Consider the following 13146-nt stretch of genomic DNA (forward strand, 5'->3'; position numbering starts at 1 on the left):
AGTGAGAGGTTGATGTCATAGTGTTCGCACTGTTATTGGTCGGTTGGGGTTTTGAGTAGCGCTGCATATTGGACATTGTGAGTGTGGATCACGGATCGGATAGAGCCTGCTGAAATTTAAAACTGTTATTTGATAGGTCATTGAAAAATTTACATGGATGAAACAAAATGAAAACATTTGGTTTCACAAAAATGATTGGGCCAACTGAATTGCTAAAATGAAATGTTCAAAGGATTGAAAGAAATTTGTGAGGGTAAATGTTACCATTCCTGTTTGGAAAGGTGAGAAGTCACCTCCTGAGGGTACTCGAGCTTACATAATGAGTAGTAAGCATGGATTCTATTTGTGGTTGAAACAATGGATGAGAATTACTGAGGACGAGGGTGCATTACGTTTTCCTATGTATGGAACTTTTAACACCAGGATTTTTGATCATTTGAGGGGGAAATTGTGTGAGATGAAACCACCACCTCCGCCCGTGCAAAATGAAACTTTACAGATTTGACAAATGTTGCAAGAGAGAAGGAGAAGGTAAAAAAATCAAAAGAGCAGGTAGAGCATAGAATAATTATGCAATGGCCCAAGGAGATGAAGAGCTGCATAGATGGAGGAAGGAAATTGTTGAGGTAAGTAGACTATATCCAGCTCTTACATCAGAAGTTAAGGAGAGGGGTAAAGATGCAGTTAAGCAAGAAGGGGAAGAATCAGATACTGATTCGGGAGATGAGATACTGGAAGAAATGCTGTCATCCCGGCCACCTCCTGTAACCAATGCTGATCCAGGAGAGATAAGCATTAGTGCAAGTCAGACTGTGCCTACTGCTAGAGTATTGCCAGCTTTATCTTCAATTGAACGACCCTTACAGGTTCTACAAATTGCCCCATCAATAATGAGGTGACCAATTACTGAGGTCCCTATTGACACTAACTCAGTTGTGTTACAAGTAATCCCTACTGCACCACCCTAAATTGAACGAAGTAGAGGTGCGACGACCCCAGTTGTCTAAGTACCGACTACACTGAATAGACAGCTAGTGCTGTGGAGACGTCAACAGAATTTACAAGCCCTGATAGGTGGAGGAGGAAGTTTGGTCTTTACGACCCCTTTGGGTTCGAGCGAGTTACCGGGAAGTGGAGAAGGTGAATTACCAGCTTGGATTGAGAAAATAACAAGGGAAAGAAGGGCGGAATGTACAGAGCCTCTGAAGGCTGCAGAAATTAAAAAGGCTAAATCTTGACCTTAAAAATTGTTTTGGGAGGAATTTATTAGGGGATGTTTGGATTTTGAATATTTAAATCAATACAAAAGACCTGAAGTTTCCTTTTTATGTAAAGAAATTACCTGCAGAGCAGCTACTACACACAGTTACTTAGCAGGAATATCAAAGAAATATGATGTGGATCTTACAAATATGAGAATTTGAGGATTCCAGGGATGCATGCTCATATAGTGGGATTTGATAACATGCATCCGCTGATGGAAGGATGTGGAAAAACCTAGAAATTAGGTGGGAACGAAAGTATGCAAAAAAAAAACGCAAGCAAGAGAGGATAAAGTCATAGAAGTAGCAGAATATCCATCAGAGAGGTAGTTGGGGTTACTTATGTACATGTTCCATGGAATAGCGGTGATTTGACTGCATTGACAAACAATTTCCCAAAGCTAAAGGACAAACCGGTACAGTGCTATGATCAGGTGGAGAGATTCATGAAAATTTTGAAGGTGTTGTGGAAGGACCTTGATACATTCTTTGACATTGTGGTTTCAGTTGTGGTCCGAGTGTACAATTTCTGTACAATGGCTTAAAGCTGAGCCCCAGAGAGAAAAAGGCACAGGTGTCCCATTACCTATAGTGATGGAGAAATACAAGGCAGTAATAATTTCTTGAAAGGCAAAATTCCTCCTAAAGAGATTGACTTGTTGAAAATGAAAAGAATGACTCAGGAACCCAAGGAAATTGTTCATGAATAATGTGTATGGTTGTTGCAGGTTCTCAAACAGCATAGTAGAAGTGGATATCCTGAAGAGAAGGATATGGAGATTTTCGTGTCACAGTTTGTTCTGGTATTGAAGCCTGAGCTTAGTTCACATATCGCACATAATGTAATCTGCTGGCAGTCAAAATCACCAGATGAAGTCCTGCAATATGCAAAATATTGCAGCGAAGAATTGGACATGAAGCAGAAATATATGTTGGCTCAGACTAAGTTGGCTTAGAAAGGGTTTCAAGTTCCGTCGTTGGGTGAAGGTCAGGGTATGATGCAGGGAATTGTTGCCCCACAAAACAGGATTTGCAACAAACTCAAACCGAATGTGAGTGTTTCCGGGAAGAGGTAGAGGTGTTTCTACAGGTGTGGGATCTGGGACCGACATTGCCACCTTAAAGAAAGTTAATGCCTGTCACATTTGCAATAGAATGGGTTTTGAATATGAGAATGTCAATGTAATCCTGAAAATATTGCAGGGCAAGTTGAAGATTCCCAGGGAATTGCAGGGCAAAGAATGCAGATATGCCAGTTTCAAAACCAAATGCATTGCCAGACTCAAATGACACCTGTTGTACCAGGACAAATAGGAAATCCTCAAATGCATATAAACCAGCTTCCCAAATTAAACCCTAATCAAAATGAAAATGTCATGCCACAAGTACAAAATTTGAATGAGGATGTGTTAGGGCAATTTCCTTTGTTTGAAATGGATGGGTTTGGGTTTAAAAGTTCCCAATGACGGTGCCTGAGAGAGGAAGAGGATTGTGTACTTGGCACAATCCTAGAGGTAGACCAAAGTGTCTCATATGTAGATGGCAATGTCTACGGTTACGATGTATCATTTTTAATTGATATAGGAGCCACCCGATCCACAATTAGAACAGTGGAAGTTCCAGAATTACCTGTCTTCGAAAAACAATCCAAGAAGTTGGAGATACAAATAGACAAATGTCAAATCCAATTTAGGAGAATTTCCAGTCTAAATAAGGACTTTTGAAGAAGAACACCAATTTGTGGATTGTGATTCCAGCCCATTAAATTTATTAAGAAGGGATTTGTTGTGTAAAAAAAAACTATGCCATTTGTTGCTCAGTGGATGGTGTTGCATTTGAGGTGTTGCATTTGAGACTCATAATGAAGATGTTGATTTCAAATTAATTAAACAAAATACTGAGGCAGGAATGTTTACTTTGTTGACAGTTGCCCAATTAACAGAGGATCTCAGAACCACAATGAATACTGAAGTCTAGGACTTTACAGGAAAATACATTGAACTCATAAAAGGTGTAGAACCAGTCCATGTTCAAATAAAGCTGGATGCAGTTTTCCCAGAAACACCCTCTTACCCATTGTCCACTGAAATGATTGCAGGGACACAACCTGTAATTGAAGATACGCTTCAGAAAGGAATATTGATACAATTATATAGCAGCCCATGATATTCTTTTATAATGCAAATTAAAAAACCAAACAAGAAAATCTACAAATGTACAGAATTGGTGCAAAACTAATGAGATAGTGGTACCTTATTGTCCTGTTGTGCCAAAATCTGCTTCTGTGTTTTTCCAAATTCACTGTACAGCAGAATGATTTACAGTCATTGATTGTGATAGGCTTTCTTCCCAGTATCCCTGCATGAAGATAGCCAGTTCCTATTTTCCTTTGTTTTACAACAGAGAACGATCACATGGTGTCATGCCCCTCAAGGGCATATTGAGAGCCCTGCTATATTTAATCAAATCCGAAAGAAAATTCTTGAGCTTTTGCAAATGCCCTGTGACTATACATTCATGATTTTTTGATAGCTTCAGAAACACGAGGAGCTTGCAAAAATGACATCATTGCATTAAATCACCAGGCAGAAAATGAATGCAAAGTGTCTCCAGATAAACTGCAGTACTGTAAAAACGATGTTCACTATCTGGAATGGAGTCAGAACGGTGTCACCAGAGACAGAGGAAGCCATCTTGCAGATTAATCCACCACAAACACAGAGAGAGAGCAGAATGTTTTGGGGAATGGTTGGCTACTGTAGACAATGGATATTAAGTCTTTCTTTAACAGCAAAGCCCCTTCTGAGGCTTACACATCGAGATGTGTCTGATCCAATTCATTGGGATAAGGAATGCACCAGAGCCTTCCTAGAGCTGAAAGATAAATGTTGTCACGCCTCAGCTCTAGGAATGCCAGACTACACTAAATAATTTACTTTATTTTGCAGTGAAAGAGATGGGTGCGCACTATCAGTATTAACAGAAATGCATGGAGGAGCCAGAAGACCTGTGGCTTACTTTTCAACTACCCTTGATCCTGTTGCATCAGGACTCCACAGCTGCTTGAAGGCAGTGGCCGCAGTGAGTTTAAGTCTGGAAAAGAGTAAACACATAGTGATAGGGCATCCTTTGATCATGATGGTTCCTCATTCTGGCGAGTTATTGCTTACCAGAACAAAAACACAATATGTAATGCTTAATAGACTCAGTAAATATGAGCAGAGTCTGCTTGCACCAGATAATGTCACAGTCAGGTGTTGTAATATGTTAAATGTTTTTACTCTTATGCATGAACGCCTATGAATTAACCAGAAGACAAAGATGATGATTTTGATTTGGATTACCTAAGTGTCACTGAAATATGCACAACCAGACATTAAGGATGAACTCCTGATTGAGCCTGACTATGTACTATTTGTTGATGGTTCATGGCTACATAATTAATGAAGGCACACTAAGGGTATATACTGTGTGCACTATGCCTAATGTGGTTGAAGCCTCCTGCCTCCAATCTGTTTTCTCTGCACAAGTTGCTGAACTAATTGCCCTTATCCAAGCCTGCAGTTTAACTGCACAATTGAGAGTCACCGTCTTTACAGACAGCCAGTATGGATTCGGTGTAGTTCATGACTTTGGACAATTATGGATGCAAAGAGGTTTTTTAACTTCTACAGGATCCCCTATTAGAATTAGACAGAATGTAAAGAATCTACTAGAAGCATTGCAACTGCCCAAGGAAATTTCTGTCTAGGGCATCAAACAGGCAAATTAGAAAAGATTCCTTTAAAATTCAACAATACTATTTTTAATTTAAGAGTCTGTCCTTAAGAAGGTGGTGTTAACCATTCTCATTCCACCCAAACGTGCGCCAACAACTGTTTTTCTTATTGTATTGTTTTTATTATATTGTACATTGTGGTTGTATGTCTACAAATATATGTTTTATCTGTATATGATTGGTAACTGGAATTGATGCAATAAGAAATAATATATAATCGTGTGACTTGTATCATGAAGAAATGTGTTTCGCTTAAAACTGTTATATAGATGAGTGTGACTTACATGAGAGTGGGCCAGTAAGAACCAAATTTTGCCCTCTCTTTTAATAAAATTTTATGTATCAACTTTGGTTTTTATGGTGTATATACAAAAAAATGATTCAATAAAGGAGGAGATGTTTTTTACTAAAACAAGGCCTTTAGTCTGTTTGCAGTGGATGTTTGAGAAGGCATGAATATGCATAAGCCAGGAAAACAAGATAGAACATCATAGGGAATATTTCCTTGTTATTAGGTGTTTTAACCCAGTTCCCTTTGTGCTAGAAGGGATTCTCTCTTTTTTTGTTTCTTGCTTTTATAAAAGACAGACACAAAAACGAATCAGACACATAGGCATTAGTAGTTGTGACCACACCTTTGAATTATTAGGGGGAACTTGGCAAATTTTACAAGGAGCTGAGAAACTTTTATTCCTGGGGTATATTTCATTTGTGAACAAAATGTTTACTTTTTATTATCTGCTGCCTGGGGAGAAACCTGTGATTTGGACATACTTATTCCAAAAATGTATCATGTCAATTGTGATAGAGTGGAAGTTTCGCACTGCATTTTAATACTCTGTAGGGTTGTATCATAATCATGTGTAGAGCGTACCCACATACAATTGTGTCTTGTGTAAACATGAATGTTAGAATTCTGAACTGGATGAATGTATCTACATGACATATTTTAGTTTACTGACAAGTAGTATGAGGAGTTAATCATAGGAAATAAATTTAACTAGCAGAAAACGCTAACACGAAGAAACCGTGTTGTGAAGTTTAACACTTCCCATGTACTAGATGTGTTTGATAATTATACTTTCCATAATTAGGTAATTGTCTTAGTCAAAATATAAAATAGTTATGTAACTCGTAATGCTTAAGTGATACGTTCCTATGTTAGCCAAAGCTGTAGGCTTGAAATGCAAACTCCTGATTACTCTCGCTTTAGGATTAATGTTGTAAATTTCATATGCACTGTGGAATCTGTTCCATCTCACGTTTTGCATTGCAGGTGGAGAAGCATTAGTTAGGCAAATTAATGTCTTTGTTTTGGCAGCTAGGCAAGGAGAGAAGAAGTTACAATGACATGGCTTGAAGGAGATAAGGGACAGAGTCGGTTTCACACTGGAGAAGGCACAGGAACAAAGGACAAACTGTTGCAAAGGATGTACATGGAGAACACTGTGGAAATGAATGCTCATGACTGTACCCATTGTGGAGTACATGAAAGATGTGCATAATGGGAATTCTACCTGTGGGCAACCGGTTGGAAGTAGGGAGAGTGCCCACATCTTCCTTCCCTTTGGAGAGGGAACATCTCGGAAAGCATAGTGGCTTTATGCTGCTTGACCCATCTCACCGGTGGAGAGGCTTCTGAGGAAGACTCCACGACTGACACATTTCCTCCTGATTCAAAATGCTTACTTATTAACATAGGGATGTCACCTTAGCGATAGAGTAGGGATAGATTTAAATGCTCTTCATTCATCAATCCTTGACACAGGAAAATGTGGACTCTTGCTTCATGATTGTCTGCATCCTCCTCCTCGAGCTAGTAGTTCTGTTCATTTTGCACCATCTGATTTGGGTACATAGGTTTGGCTTAATGCTGTTTCTTTTGTATTTCTATGGCCTCTTGTTGGTGTGTGTCTATGCTCAGTTATTTTTGGCTTTGTGAGAAACCTAACTAGCCTTCCTCAATTGTCCTGTGGTTATTACGTATCATGAAGCGGTATTTCTAAATTGACTGTCCAATAATGATTTTCTCCCCTTCTCAATTTTGTGCTGCTTAAAAGACCCATCGGAGGGTGTTCTAGAAAAGTTCCAGAATTAGTTGAAACAGCCCTTTCAATAGCATAGGAGCATTAACTCTAAGACCACCATACAGACTTAAGTGAAATGCAGGAAGTGGAGCCTCATTAATGAGAGATATATTTGGAGAGGTGATACCGCCAGTGGGGATAATAGTAAATGATGGGCAGATCAGGAAAGTAGCTACCGTAGTGGATAAAATGGCAACTAGTACATCTGGAGCTTTATTCCTAATTAACACAGAACTAATTGCTATACGCTCTATTGTTTTGCAAGACAGTCTTGCACTATACATCCTTCTGGCCGTGAAAAAGGGGGTCTGTTACATAAACCAGAAGAGAGTAGGAAAATAGAGGAATTTGCAAGAAATATATAAAATTTGAGACCTGAATAACAAGAATTGGAAATACCAGGTGGCCGATTATGACCTTGGTTGGAAAGCTTCTGACCTTAGGTTGGAGGCTTCCTGACCTAGACCGTCAGTTTCACTTCCGACCACCTAATTGAAATTTAGGTGGTCGGAAGTGAAACTCGTCAGTCATTCTGGCTGGATTCTGCGCCTGTCGGCTAGTCAGATTCCAGCAGGCTTTCCATGCTGGGCTTTCTGACATGGAAAGCCTGTCGGAAAGCGAGTTTGGGGGACCTTAGCAGGACCCCCTTCTCTTTGTGGCCTCTGGTTGGGGGCTGAGGTGGCATTGGTCTCTGCATGTGTGGCAGGCACCCTGAGGTGCCTGCCATGAAGTGCATGGAAGAACACAACCTCCCATTTCCCTATGGGAGCTTGTGCTATGGCCGGTTTATGGCTGTAGCACATGCTCTCATAGAGAAATGTGAGTATGCGGCTGCACCATGTGCAGTGTCATCGTAATTAGGTTGTTGGGACCGCCGACCAGAGGTCGGTCGGTCCTGTAATAAGTCCCTTTTTCTGTATAAAAATGTCAGGAAGGGTTTAATTATAAATGGCAACTGGTTCTCAACAGCTGAGAAAGGAATAATACAAGCTATACTAATGCCCATACTAATTATTGGATTATGCCTAATATTCCTATATGTCTTATATTTGACCTGTAGATATTTTCTGCGCAAAATACATGATACTTATCAGCAAAAACTGTTCTAAAAAGACATGGGTTTAGTGGGAATAATGAATGATGACTACATGAAGACATAACAACACGCAGGGGAATAACATGAAAGAGATGGGATACACTGGAAGATGAAACTGCATTTTAGATTCAGTTTTTAGAGTGAAACCAAATTATTATGATGATATACATCATCAAACAGGAGGGAGTTTTGAAAACAATACCATATATTTAGAAAATCTACTTATTCACTATGCTGGAATTGCATTTTAGAACATGTTTAAATGCTATTGAAATGCTAGTTTCAGAAAATAACTTACAAATAAAAACATAAATGCTCTTTGCTAAAACATTAGTAAGTACACTGAAATATATTGCATTATAACTAATGTAGAAGTGAAAGATGTCATTAGAAATGCTTCATCTAAATATGCATGTTTTTCAACATTTTGCATCAAGTAACTATACTTTAGTCTATGCAGTGACTAGGTAAGCTTTTCTTTTTACTGTTGTTCATAGTAAAGCATTCTGTGCAACTGCTCAGCACTGATGTCATCTTTAGAAATGTGCTGACTCTAATACAAAATTGTCTGCAAAGTCTAAACTGTCAAAATGTGATTTTCCACTCCTGATTTAATGAGAGCCTATTAAGCTCGGACAAATCTATATATATAAAAACGAAAGTATGTCTGTCTGTTTGTCCTTTATGCATTACTACACCATTCATCCGATCGGCATGAAACTTTGGGAAGTTGTTGAGTACTCCCGCGAAGGTTTCTGGCAAAAAAAAAAAGAATTCCTAAATATCGGGCCCCCGACCCCCCAGGTCCCTCAAAATCTTTCCAATATTGAACGCTTACAGTTTCCGGTGCGACTCGCTTTTGCAATGACCATCAACAAAGCACAAGGACAATCGCTGCAAGTGTGTGGACTAGATTTGGAGAATCTGTGCTTCTCATATGGACAACTGTATGTGGCCAGCTCACGCATCGGAAAACCTTCTGATTTATTCGTGTACGCACCAGACGGAAAAACAAAAAGTACTGTGTATCCTCAAGCACTCGAATAAATAAACAGAATTAAAACAACACTTTAAAATGTTTTCCATATTAAAATGAATAAGGTTCAATAAAAATGACACAATGTAAATTTAATGTTATCAGAACAAGTTTCCTAAATCTCCTTTCTTCTGAGATCGCAGCAACTCGTGACGGGTAAGCTATCTATATATAAAAACAAATGTATGTCTGTCTGTCTGTTTGTCCTTTATGCATTACTACACCATTCATTCGATCGCCATGAAACTTTGGGAAGTTGTTGAGTACACTCCCGCGAAGGTTTCTGGCAAAAAAGATTTTTAAATATCGGCCCCCCAGGGCCCTCATAATCATTTGAATACTGAAATTGTCAGTGAATTTGCGAGCATCGTCGACAGTTATGCCCCCCAAACGGAAATCGGTTGGTCGATCTACATCTGAAGCACAAAAGAAAAAGGAATTACAAGCTTCAGAAACAGACAAGCAACGGGAAGCAAGATTAGAAGCTGTCCGAACACAAACTGCTCAAGCACGTTCTTCTCAAACAAATAAGCAACGACAATCAATATTGGAAGCCGATCGAGTACGCACTGCACAAGCCCAAAGAAGCAAGTTGGATGGTGGAACCTTTCTTAACGGTGCACCTGACCACAATAGCCAAATTAATATTTCCCCTCTAAATGCCACCGAGGGAGTAGTGTGCACACTGACAACCACCCACCATCACAATGGCAGTTCTATATAGAACTTTGAGATACAAAGCGTAATTTTAAGCAAAGGTGCACCACAACAAGGACATGTATAAACTAAGGTCTTCTAGTTTGCACACAAGATATATTCAAAAAAAAATTTTCATATGAAACAGGACAATTTTTTTTCTCAAAAAAAAGATTTTTCTTTATTCACTCCAAATGTTAAAGGACACAGCCGACGCGTTTCGTCCCTGCGGGGACTTCTTCAGGGCTGTATTACAACAAGACAAAATACATATAAATACATCATTAAAATTGTAAAGTATTTGTCAACTCAGCCGAGCTACAAATTATTACATAATTAAAAACAAACGCATGTCAGTGTAAACATGTCATAGACATGTTTTCTACAAGATACTAAGTATATTTAGAACATCAGGTTAAAGTAAGTGTTGGCAATAACAAAGAAATAAACCCTAACGTAATTATATAAATTTTACATGTCCTATCATGTAATTCATCTTATGGACACTATACTATTCTAGACAAGTTGACCAATTTGGCCTATGCGTATAGACTTGGAGAGATAATATCACAATCCCAAATCCTGGATAAACTCAGGTCATAACTACCAAGTGCTCAAGCCCGTTCTTCTCAAACGGACGAGCAACGAGAATCAAGATTAGAAACAGATTGATTACGCACTGCTCAAGCCCACTCGAATGAAACAGGAGAGCAATGAGAATCAAGATTGGAAGCTGATCGAGTACGCACTGCTCAAGCCACACTTTCAAATGTTTTCCATATTAAAATGAATACGTTTCCATAAAAATGACACAATGTATATTGAAAGTTATCGTAACGAGTTTCCTTGAATTTCCTTTCTTGTGAGATCGCAGCAACGTGCGACGGGTAAGCTAGTTCACCATAAAGAACAAAAATTACAAGAGCACTAAAGTGCAGTCCTAGTTTAACCAATTAGAGGTTGCAACTCACTAATTTGATTCTTATCCAGGAATTGAGATGGAGCCCTGTGTTTCGATTAAGGAGCCACTCTTCTGTCCCTCAATCCTTTAACTTCTGTCCAAGCTTATGTCAGTCACCCAAGCCAAACACATGGCTGTGATCCACTGGAGACACGCATAACTCTGTTTTTGTTGTTTGAAAAAAAATGCTCTTCACTAGATAACATTGTGACTTTAATATTAATGGTTTCAAAGCGTGTTTGCAGTAAATGTAATACATTATGTTTGTCTACCCATTCTTGCATTTTGAGTAATAAAAAATGTACAAACTTTTTCCCTTCCTTATGCCGCAATGTGATAATTTAATGGAAATCCATATAAGCCCTTTTCATAGAATTGGTGGGTTATAGATTAAGAGCAGAAGGACAAAAGACCACCTTCTATGATTCTTCTTTAAAGAACTCTACAGGTATTCTGTTTGGTTATGGTGCTTTTGAGGGTTTACATGTACTGATAGTTAACTTTAATAAATCGGCTGAAATAATAGTGATAGATTTAGTGTCTCTAATTATCAGACATTTCTATATTAGATTTTTCTGAGGCTTATAGGGTTGAATATATCTTTTTCTAAATGCAAGAGTAATACAGTAATCAAATGCTCTCCGACTCTCTATTAGTTCCCTTTACGATGACGGTGCAAAATGCTTTACTTTTGTTTTTTTACTTGTGTAATATAGTTCAATCAATGCCTCCTCTATTCTAATTTTACATTTTAGCCTTTGGAGAAATTTGACTCTTGATATCTGATCCTTATATTACATAAGCATTCATGATTTATTCCGTTAGTCACTTTGCAAGCTTTTAAGAGAACGTGGATTTATAAGTCATACTGTTTGTTTTAACAATTGCGATTTTGTTCATATACCTGCAAGTTCACTAAAGTCTTAGGGGCTTGTTACAATGTTTGTCAGAGTTGCCTCTGGCCAACACCGTCTCGGGCTTGTTACCGGCCAAGCACCAGTTGGGGGTTCTGAATGCCTGATTACGATGCTACTGAACACTATTCAGTTCCATACTCACTTTTCTCAACGGAAGCTTGCGTTATGGCCATACACCAGCCGTAATAAAGGCTCCTGTAGAGAAATGGGTGTGTGTGGAAAACCCTGCACTCTGTGGGAAGCACCCCATAGCGCCTGCTACACAATGTAGGGTTTTACAGGGCGGAAACCTAGGTACCCGCTCGACCATCAATGACAGGCCGCGGAGGCAAGCCACTTTCCGACAGCATTTCTGTGTCAGAAAGGCCAGCACGGAAAAGTAATGGGAAACCCACATTGTAATTGTGATGGCGTAAGCGCCATCCATAGGGGGCTATGGTGCAATTTCAACTGGCCCAAAGACTCAGAGAGCCGGTCAGTATTGTGTCGGAATGACCAGCTGGTTTACGTTCTGATGGCAGACATCGTAATCAGGCGGCTGGACCGCAAACCAACCGTGCCGGTCGGAAAATCTCTGACCACGGTCGGAAAGCTTCCAATTAGGGGTTGGAGGCTTTCCGACAGACAACGTAATTGGCCTCTTAGTATTATTGCACAGTTATACATACTTTAAATGCACAGCCAGTTTGCTATCTTGTGTTTTACAGTGCACATTTTAGTTCAACCATCCTAGTAAGCATAGCCTCATTCTGAAGTTTGCACAATGAAATGAGGATTGCAGAATACTAGTGGAGTCAGCCGTTTAAAATAAATCAACTGTAACTGTCTCCTGAGGGATTCGTACATTCTTCTCATAAGAGGAGCTTTGAACCAGAGTATAAGGGTCTCCCTACAGTTTAAGTCCATCACATATTCCTGGTTTATTCATTTGCATTGAGATGAAGTGCTTAAATGTAGCACCCAAATGTATGGATTATAGAATTGTATACTCCTTCTGATTAGTGGGCAACGGTCTGGTCCCTTGATTTGGCATTTACCTGTACTAATTTTGAATGCTTGCATGCTTTTTTGTATAAAGCATGTGTATGTGCGATCTAGTGTGTTTGTTTTCTTTTACAGATTCCAGTGCATTGTGTGCCAATAAAAGCCTCACTCAGCGAGCAGGCCAGGTGCTGGCCCAGACTACACACAATGAATTCCAGAGGTAGTTGAAAGATTTCCTCAAGAGGGCTCGGATGAGGCACTGCCCAGCACTGGACTTGGTGATTCGACCTGACGGTTTTAGCATGCTGTGCTAAACTGAGGTGGCGTTT

Source organism: Lissotriton vulgaris, chromosome 11, assembly GCF_964263255.1.
Source record: "Lissotriton vulgaris chromosome 11, aLisVul1.2, whole genome shotgun sequence".
NCBI lineage: Eukaryota > Metazoa > Chordata > Amphibia > Caudata > Salamandridae > Lissotriton > Lissotriton vulgaris.